Source organism: Pongo pygmaeus, chromosome 15 (assembly GCF_028885625.2).
Source record: "Pongo pygmaeus isolate AG05252 chromosome 15, NHGRI_mPonPyg2-v2.0_pri, whole genome shotgun sequence".
NCBI lineage: Eukaryota > Metazoa > Chordata > Mammalia > Primates > Hominidae > Pongo > Pongo pygmaeus.
In genome coordinates this window covers 103,295,524-103,306,097 of record NC_072388.2, presented here as the reverse complement: position 1 = coordinate 103,306,097, position 10,574 = coordinate 103,295,524, and positions in this window count along the sequence as shown.

The window sequence follows — 10,574 nt, the reverse complement described above, 5'->3', positions numbered from 1 at the left end:
AAAGAGTGGCCCTTCCAGCCACAGCCACTGCTGTGTACCCTCCGCACCTGCTGCTTCAGGTCAGAAATCAAAGAGTGGCATTTGCTGGAACTGGGTTTAAACTAAGGCTCGGCAGGTCTGAGTGCCTCACCCATGGGCTGAGCTGGGTCAGGCTGCCAGCTGCATCACCAAACCCTGGAAAATCGAGGAGCCCAGGATTGTGAGGGCTGCCCTGCCCCTTGTTCACCTGCTCCTGGCAGAGCACCAAGAGGGTGCAGGGACCCAGCCTGGGTCAGCACAGTGGGAGGGGCGAGGGAGGCAGGCCCCAGGGCAGAGGGGCACCACTGCAGTCTCCAGTGCTGAGGCGCTGCAGAGGCGAGAGCTAGAAGACCAGCTGGACCTGGATACAGGGCTGGTCAGAGGCCGAGCCACAAGGATGCTGTCCCCCGCGATCCATATGTTGAAGCCCTAATTCCCAGTACCTCCAACGGGGCTGTATTTGGAGACAGGTCCTTTAAAAGGGTGACTAGGCCAGGCGCGGTGGCTCACACCTGTAATCCCAGCACTTTGGGAGGCCGAGGAGGGCAGAACACAAGGTCAGGAGATCAAGACCATCCTAGCTAACACAGTGAAACCCCATCTCTACTAAAAATACAAAAAAAATTAGCCAGGCGTGGTGGCGGACACCTGTAGTCCCAGCTACTCGGGAGGCTGAGGCGGGAGAATGGTGTGAACCCAGAAGGCGGAGCTTGCAGTGAGCCAGGATCACACCACTGCACTCCAGCCTGGGAGACAGAGCGAGACTCCGTCTCAAAAAAAAAAAAAAAAGGTGACTAAATTAAAATGAGGCTGTTCATGGGCCCCAATCAAATCTGGCTGGTGTCCTTTGGAGAAGACATTTGGACACCAGGGTCGCATGAGTGCACAGACGGAAGGCCCCGTGAGGACACAGCGCGGAGGAGCCGTCTGCACACCCAGAAGACAGGCCTCAGCAGACACCAACCTGCCAGCACTTTGAGCTCAGACTTCCAGTTTCCAGAACTGTGAGCCGCAAAGGTCCGCTGTTTCAGCCGCCCCGTCTGCGCATTCATTACGAAGGCCCAAGCAGACGAAGGCAGATTTTGGTATCAGGCATGAGGCCAAGGCCAAGGCTGGACAGTAGGCAGATGGGCAGGGGGACGACACTCAGCTCCCAACTGTGGCCGCCAGGACCCCAGGCCCAGACACCCCCAAGGCCTCCAGCCCCACCCCCACCCCTACCCTCACCCCCACCGCAGCCCCTGCCCAGCCCCACCAGCCCTGGGAACACGGGGGACCAAGCCCCCTCCCTTCCCCAGACCACTCCAAACCAGCCTTTTGCCAAACATAGTCAATAAATTATTCAGTTTGCAGAATGCCATTATGTGTGAGTTTACTTAATTGAATAGAATAATTTATGGTAAAACCTGTGGAAAGAAAGATCGATGAGGAATGGAACAGAAGAATGATTGAGTTTCAGTGAAGGCAATTTGATTTTTATCCCTCATTATAATAATGTTAAGGGGAAAACATCAACTTGGGTCAGAATCAATATTTGCAGAGTGGCTGGACCATGAATTTTAACTGGAGGTGGCCGGGCGCGTCAATAATTAATGCCATGTCTGCCACCACAAATAATGGCTTCGTTTGGGTACAAATGCCCCCTACCCGCAGATTTGCTGGCGATCATAAAAGTTAATTTAGGAACAAGGCTGTTGGTGGGCGTGTGCAACACCCCCAGTGTGATTCAGGACGCCGCCACACATCGGCTTCCCCACAAATCACCCCAAGACAGCTGGTGCGCAGCTCCCCACCTCTTTTCCTGAGGGCTCTGCATTGGTTGGTCACCAGCCCAACAGGTGGTGCCAGGCCAGCTCCCAGCGCCCTGACCTGCTCAGCCTGTGTCCAGGCCACGCCCGACTCACCACACTGCATCTCAGGTACCCAGAAAACGATGACGGGCAGCTCGGGGACAGCAAATCCCAATGCGAGAAGCACAAGGGCCACCCACCAGCCGTGGGACCCCGAGCACGGTGCCTCTACCCTGAAACCTCGCCAGAAAGAGAAGGACACCTCTGCCGCTCCGTGTCTGGGAGAATCAGGGACAGACAGGTCTACATAACAGATGCTTGTTCCTGCTGCTGCTCTTCTCTCACTGAAAAGCGTTTCCTCATCAAATGTGTTCGGTCCGGAGGACTATGCCATCCTTGTATGTAGGTGCAGGTGTAGACACCACAGATCAATCCTACAGGTCTAGGAGACCAACAGAGTTGCCCAAGGCACCCCCAAGAGTGACTTGCTAAGCCCAAGTCCCCAAGCTTCCTGCACCCCAGCACCAGAGCCTCCCTGAGCCCCCCAGGCCGCTCTTCTCACGCACACATGTGCCGTGTGCTCCAGGCCGCCTGGGGCTGCTTAAACACAGACTCCAGCACAGCCATTCCCACTTTATGGATGAGAAAAATGAGGCTAAGGAAGGCTGAGGGCCTTGCCGGCAAGGATGTCAGAGCCAGACTCGGATCTGCCAGATGCCAATATCCCACCCTCTCAACAGACATGGCCCTCCAGATGCCACTTATGGGGCCAGCTCTACACAGGGCTCTGCAGCAGCAGGAGGCAGACGCCACCATAGCTCTGGTGACCTGGCAAAGGATCCTTTGGGGACAGGGTCCATCTGCCCCAAATGGAAAGCAGCAGGCAGCTATCGGCCTCCCAGGGGAGAGGATGGGACCAGTGGCTGGACTCCCTGGGCAACCTTGGGTACAGTTCTCTCCACACTCACCTGACCCATGGAGTCGTCATTTCTCAGGGCCTCTCCAAGCCCTCAGGGTCACCTAAGACTAACCTAGGCTGGGTTCCAGGGAGATGGGTCACGTTCCAGGACACACTCTCTCAAATGCAGCCCCAACAGACAACACAGCAAACTAGAGAGTCACTGCCCACTGAGGGGAGCCCTGTCCATCAGGGTATCCTCCCCTGTAGAGCAGCTTGGCCAAGCCCAGCCCAGCCCAGGCTCCATTGAGACCCAAGTGGCCTGAATGCCTCCAAACCTGGGCAGACACCACAAGCATATCTCCCATGCTGTAAGCAGTAAGAAAGTCCATAGATGCCTCTCCCACAGGCTAAAAGGTCTACAAGGGCAGGAACCAGGTCTATCTCATTTCTATCACCCCCATTCCCAGCCCTGAGTCCAGCAAGAAGCAAGTCTTGATTGCCATTGGATAAGTGGGTGGATAGGTGGGTGAGTAAATGGATGGATGGAGAGAGCAACGGAGGGAGAAATGGAAGGATGAATGGAAAGAGGGATGGATGGATGGATGGATAGATAGACGGATGGATGGATGAGCAGGTAGGTGGATAAGTGGGTGGATAGATGGATGGGTAGAAGGAGAGAGAAAGAAAGGAAGGAATGGGTAACTGGGTGGGTGAATGGAGGGAGAGAGGAAGGGTAAGTGAGTGTATGAATGGGTGAGTGGATGAATGAATAGAGGATAGCTGGTTGATGGATGGGTAGATGGATGGACAGATGATGGATGGATGAATGGATGAATAGGTGGATGGATGGTGGATAGATGGATGACATATGGGTAGAAGAATGGGTAGACGATGGAATGAACTGACGAATAGAGGATGGATGATGGATAGAAAGATAATAGCTAGATGATGAATAGATGGATGGATAGATGAAGGATGGATGATGAATGGATGAATGATGGAGGGATGCTAGATGGATGATAGATGGATGAATGATGGATGAATGGATAATAGATGGATGAATGAATGGATGATGAATGAATGGATGATGAGTGAATGGATGATGGATGATGCCTGGATGATGGATGATGAGTGGATATATGGATAGATGATGGATGGATGGATGAATGGGTAGATGAGAGAAGGGCTGAGGCGATAGATGGGAGTATGAAAAATAGATTGGCGAATGACTGACAGACTGAGAGGAAGGATGAATAGAGAGATAGGTAGATAGATGGGCATATGGGAGAGGGGGTTGGCCCCAGGACAGCAAGGACTATACTTGTACTACTTCCTGTCATCAAGTGGGCACTGAATAGATATTTATCAAGTGAATAATAAAACAGTGGACAGGGAATGGTGGGTTGGTAGAGTCATGAGGACAAAAATTCCACCCCAACTCACCACTGGGACCAACCTCAAGGCCCGCACCCCAGCCCCCACTTCATCCAGTGGGGATGGTGAGGCCCAGAGAGGGGAAGGGGCTCTCCCAAGGCCTATCAGCATGTCTGAGCAGGGCTGGGGCAGCCAGGACCCTACCTCTCCACCAGGCCCTTGTCCTTGACCCAGCCCTGCCTCTCAGGTCCCCATGGGTGCAACAAGTTCCTGCAGTGAGCTGGGGGCTGAGACCCTGCCTTGCGTTTCTCAGCCTCTGGCCCAGCTCCAGGCAGGCGAGGTCTGCCCAACCTTGGAAGGAGACCAGGGAGCCGCTGCCTGGCAGAGAACATCACCAGCTTCGCTCGCAGACCCACAAGTGCATTCATGTTTTGTCCTGGCTGCAAGCTAACTGCAGACACCCCACTCACACCAGGTTCTTGTCAGGGGCACCTGTGGGCACGGGACAAGCAAAGGCGGGCTTGAGGGTGAGCAGGCACTAACAGAGAGGCCGGGTGATGACAAAGGATGAGGGGCACAGGCAGAAATGGGGGGTGGGTGGACTGCCTGGAACATGCTTCAAGAAAGAAAAGGAAATGAAAGCCAGTAGACCAGAACCCCATGGCTGTCTCCTCCTAGCCCAGCACCACGGCCCCGCCTCCTGCCCCCTCCTTCCCGCCCAGCCATGACCACAGCCACCTTCCCTCCTCCTTGCCTTGGCCCCTCCTTGGTAAGCTCTGCCCTAATTTAGACACCACCTGCCCTGCCCTTGCCTTCTCCTTCTCTATCTGGGCTCATCCCAGACGTCTTCTCCCCACCCTAAGGTGTCCCACCCACCCCACTCCAAAGCACCTTCTCCCCAGCCCCCACGGCTATGCTGGTAAATGTTTTAACAACTGGCTCTGAGAAAAAAGAACAGATGCTTATGTATGCGAATGCACGTTGATTATACATGTTACGCCATAAAAGACCCGTACACACAGTTTAGAAATAACACGAACAGATACACAACTCTTCCTGGTGAAGTCTGAGCCCTGAAGGCTCCTTGGCTCTGCTCTCATTTCCACGGCCAGCCCCGCAGCTGCCACTCCCGCGAGTCAACAAAGGAAGCCAGGTCTCTTTTTCCCAAGAAGCTCATTGTCGTGAGGTCTGATGTGTGCTCTCTGTTCAACGACCGCCTATCTCGCCCTCACACCAATTTTATTCATTCAACAGGAACCGCCAGCACTGCAGATTGCAGCCAGGCTGACTCTTGTTAGCTTTCCACGCCGTGGCGAGAACGAGGACATGATCTGATTCTACGCTATTTAATGACAAATCTGTGGAACAACTGGCTCCTGTCAGCCAGGAGGAGCCAGCCCCCGGCATGGCCTCCCCCACAGCTCCCGGCAAGAATGAAGGATGAATTAACCAGCTGGTGAGTGCATAGGCAGCCTCTGCCTCAGCCCAAAGCTTCCACCTGGAGCTGCCTACGGGACACGTCCCCGGGACCACCCAAAGCATCTCAGACCTAACCAGGCCCCCAAACCGCGCTGGCCTCCTGTGGCCCCGGGCCCCGCGCCTCACCCTTCCGCCAGACTCGAGCTGCCTCTGCCATGCCGGATGCCCCAGCCTCCTTCACCCCACACCCCTGTCCTGCTGCTGCCCACCACGCAGCGCCATCTCCAGCTTCCTCTCGTCGCCCAGCCTCACCTGCGTCTCCGGGGCTGTTGACTGCTTTTCATTCTTTTACTCCTCGACTGCCCCGTCTGCAGGAGAGGTCTGTGAGGTCAGCCAGCCAGGACAGGGCTCCCTCCACAGCCTCTCACCCACCCTGGAGCGATCCAGGGGTCTGCTGAGTTCCCCGGGCAAGAAGCAGCCCGGCCTGCCCTGGGCCCAGCAAGCTAAGGCCCGGGCACGCCGGATGGCTGTGGGTCCTTTCTGTGTTTCAGACTCAGATTCCCTGGGATGGGTGACGCATCAGAGTCCTGTCCAGCATGCAGGGCCTCATCCCACCCTCTCCCTCCCACTCAGCCCCATGCACTACCCTTCCCTGCCCCACCCCATGTCCCCAGAAGTCTCTGATGTCCCCAGAATTGGAAAGGGGGTGGTTTGGGAAGGAGAGACCCTGCTGGTGGTCTGGGCACAAGTGGAACTTCCAACCTGCAAGCAGCCCCTGCTGCTGTCCCTGGGACGTCTCTGGCTCCCGCCACTACTACAGGGCACCTGTCTCAGGTGGGCTGCTGTCCTTGGCCGCACAAGAACTCCGTACAGGGTCTTCACTCCTCGCTGTGGCCCCGCCCGCTAGCAGGAGGGTCTGCATGTGCACAGTGGTCTATGGAGAGACCCCAGGGCAGGGACTGCGAGGGGGCTCGTTGAAAGGCACCACTGTCCAGTCCCCAAGAGTGAACACCGAGCAGGGGGACCAGCATGCCGTGCCCCCCTTGGCCCCATCCTCAGCCTAGCATGCTGGGCCCTGCCTGGCCGCCCCCACAGCTCAGCCAGCAGTGGAGCTCGGCCCTGGCCTCGCCGGGCACAGACATCCCCTGAAACAGACACCTGCCAGAAGGACCCTCACCCCTGCATCTCTGGTTCTGTCTGCCCTTCCGGGTTCCCGTAAGCACCTCCTCTTCCGGGAAGTCTTCCCTAACCATCCCTGGCCCAGGTGGAAGCACTTCCCTTCCTCTGAGTCCCCCGCACTTTCTCTGCCTCTCTCCTGCGTCTGATAGACCATCGACCTGCTGGACCATAGGTGACACCCTGGACCGTAGAAGCTCTTAAGAGCACAGTCTACACCTGACTTCCCTCCCTCAACACAGCCCTGACACAGCACGAGCTGAGAGCTTGGGTCTAGGGAACTAAAGAAGAACTAGAAAATTCTGGCTTCACTGAGCCCACCATGTGCTGGGCACCGGGGACCATCACACACACCACCCACTTCACCCTCCAGGATGAGGGACAGCTCTCCCCATTGTCCAGAAGAGGAAATCACTGCCCAGCAAGGACAGAGCTGAAGGCCCAACCTAGCCTCGCTGCTCCGGAGCCCTAGGTGGGCAGGTGCCCTGCCGTCCGGAACCCACGGCACCCAGCCAGGACCACAGAGAGACGGGCACCTGCTCCAGGATGGCACATCCACACTCCTGAGCTGAGGGGATTGTGGAGCCAAGACTGTCTCTGCAGAAGCCGTTCCTCCACCCCCTCCCCTCTGTCCAGCCCTGACCCCTCATGGTTCAGGGTGGGCGGGCCACCTCGGCCACAGGCCTTCCCAGCGCTGAACTGTGCAAATATTTGTTTCTTTAAGAGAAAAGAAAACCCTCTGGTACCTCCAAGGGGAGCATAAATGGGGCCCCAGGAAACCCCACCAGGATATGGGGCTGGCTGATGCCCAGAAGCAGCTCAAAGCAAACCAGGTAATTACAAAAAAAAACAGGTAAAAACCAAAAACAGACCAACCGGAGCAGGACCTGACTTCATGGTGAACAAATGTTCTTTGTGTTTTTAAGTGAATGCTGCATTTTAAGCCAATCCCTTCCCACCTGCCCCCGCCACTGCCGTGCTCCCCCTGTGCCCAGGTCACCTGGACAGAGGCTCTTCCTGGACCAGCCCTGAGAGCTTGAGGGTCCCGACCCTGCCACGGCACTGGGGCTGGGTGGAGGCACTGAGGGCGAGGAGGGAACCCAAGTTCATGCCCCGGTTCCGGAAGAGGATGAAACAGGCCCCCGGGAGGGGTGCATAGGGGAGAACAAGTCTGAGAGATCTGGGGGCCGGAGGGACATGGGACAGATACCAGAGAAACGATGGAACTGCAGCTGTGGGGCACAGGGATAGGGTCTGTGAAGCCCCAGGGCAGGGGCAGGTGGCCCAGGGAGAGTGCAGGGAGGAGGACAGGGCTGAGGGCCACAAAGGGACAGACCAAGGACACATCCACAGGGCAGGGGAAGTGGCCGGGGTGTGGGCCAAGAAGTGGGCACAGATGCCAAGAGAAGGGCACCGGGGCTCTGCCTTTGAAGGCTGTGAGATCTCACCCAGCAGAGGCCTCGGTGGTTGGGGAGGAGAGGGCTGAGCAGCCTTGTGAGAGGAGACCACCCCAGCCTCGATTTCCCCAGGGGTGCACTGGGGTAGGTCCCTGGGACTGGGCTGGGGTTTCCCGCAAGGCCTCCCTGGGGGCTGGGGGCTCATTTGCGAGTCTGCTCAACCTGCCCCGGCTCTATGTTCACACCCCATATATTGGCACCCGAAGCCACGATGCCTGTGCCTGGTGCACTGCCGCTAGAAGCTCTCAAGTGTGGCGGAGCCCCTGCCTCACCCAACTTACAGCAAAGGGACCAGGAAGCAGAGTGGGCCAGCCAGCCATGGGCAGGGGGCATCCCCGCCCCTGCCTCAGCTCTGGGTGAGGCCCTTGGGAGACAGAAGCAGGACAGCCCCCAAGAGCTGGGCAGAAAGACGAGGGCAGAGGGCCCTGGATAGCTGAGCCTGAGACTGGCGAGCTGCCTGGAGCAGGGAGCCAGGTACACACAGGGGCAGGGCTGTCCCCAGACCAAGATCTGCCCACAGGCCTCAGCGGGCACATCCCATGTGCCAGCCCGCCCAACGCCCAGCGCCTTCCTTTTCCCCCGCCTCCAGCTCATTCCTTGCCCCCAGAAGCCAGAGCCTGTCCCACTGACCCCACCATCCCATCTCAGCCGCCACCCAGCTCCTCCAGCTGGCCGGGCTGTGGGTGCTGAGCTGCTCTGAAGAGTGAGGGCACCAGGCTCCTGGATGAGCCCTCAAGGCCAGCCAGTCTCGGGAGCAGGGGCAGAGTCCATGCCGAGTGGGAGGAGACCCGTCTGCCCCTTTGCAGTGCCCCTCTGGCTCCACCAGGCTCACCCCCGGGGCAGATGCAACCCAGTGTGGCCCCAGGGTGGGTCTGGCCCTCCTTGTGGCTGCCCGTCCTCCTGCCCAGACCCAGGGCTCTGCTACTAGGCAAGGCAGGCTAGAGAGGCCTGGCTCTTCTTCCTTCCCTGTCGGCCTTGCACAGGCCGGCCTGCCCCGGACCTGGCCTTCCAGTTCTGTAACACGGGGTGACACGGATGCCTGCCCACGCCTGGACATGGAGGAGCCCCGATAAATCCCCATGGCAATGGCAGCAAGTAGTCACTGCCCTAGAGAGGGCCAGGCATGGCTCCTGGTGCCCCCGCCCTGTGCCGCTGGCTCCGGGCACTTTACAGGCCTTTTTCTATTTCCCAGGCTCCATGTTGAGTCCACACAGCTGGTGGGAGCAGAGTCTGGCCATGGACCCGAGGGGAGGCTGCACTGTGCCCACATCATCCTACCCCTGTCCGTGCCATCCCCATCGGAGCCAAATCCATTGGCGTTCCTTATGTGCCAGGCACCACTAAGCCGCATACCCCGGGCCAAATCATCTAACTGAGCCCCAGTGAGGTAGGGGTGAATACGAATCTCCAGTTTCAGATGAGCACAGAGAGGTTCAGAAGCACACCTGGGGTCACACAGCAGGCGGAATTTGCACTCAGATAGCCCAGCTGGTCTGGGCACTGAGGCCAGTCACTGCCCGACACTCTGTGTCTTTGTGACACTAGGTGAGCCCCACCCAGGAATGGGAGGCAGGAACTGGCAGGCCCTGGGCCGTGTGGTCCATGCAGGTGGCTTCCCAGGCAAAGTCGCCTCTCCCTGCGCTGCTGCTCTGTGATGGACAATCCACAATTGCTGTTCAGCTGACAGCAGCGTGGATTTACGAGCAGCTCTCCGCCTCCCCACGGTGGCCGAGCCACCACGCCCACCCCAACCTGGGACCAGTCCTCAGACCTCCGAGGGTCTTGGCCCACATGTCCACTGTTCCCCTGAATACAGGTGCAAGGGGAGGCCCCTGCTTGCATTCCCCACCTCTGCCTCTCACCCACCAAAACTTCTTGCTCCAAAGCCTCTGCTCTCCCCATTCAGGGACCCACCCACCTCCGCTGTGCAGGGAGCCCTAGGCCTCCAAGTTCCCATTTCCATAATGGGGAAACTGAGGCCCAGGGGGCTGAGGTCACAGGTCGGAGCTGGCTCCTGCAAGACCAGGCTCTGGCTCTCGCCAGACCTTTCCGACCTCCACCCTTTAAGGTGCAAAGGTCAAAGGTTAGTGTCATTTCACCAGTGCGAGGCCGAGGGGCTTTCCTAGGTCACAGGGCAGTTTTTGATGCTGAGTCTGGGAGTACAGCCCACCTCTGCAGCCTGGCTCATGGCGGGGAGCTGGGAGGAGGCACGGGATGGAGGCAACTGGGGTTCAGGACAGTGAGCTGCAGGCCCGGCCAGCCCCACCCTCTGCCCCCAGGCAGAATCAGGAATGGAGACAGCTAGCCTGGACCCCCGGCCTCCCCAGCACTCCCACCTCAGCCTCTGCGCCTGCCTTTCCCGCTCCCAGAGTCCCCTCTTCAGAACCAGCCACATAATTTTGGGTGGGGCCCACAGCATAACAGAAACCCTGGGCACCT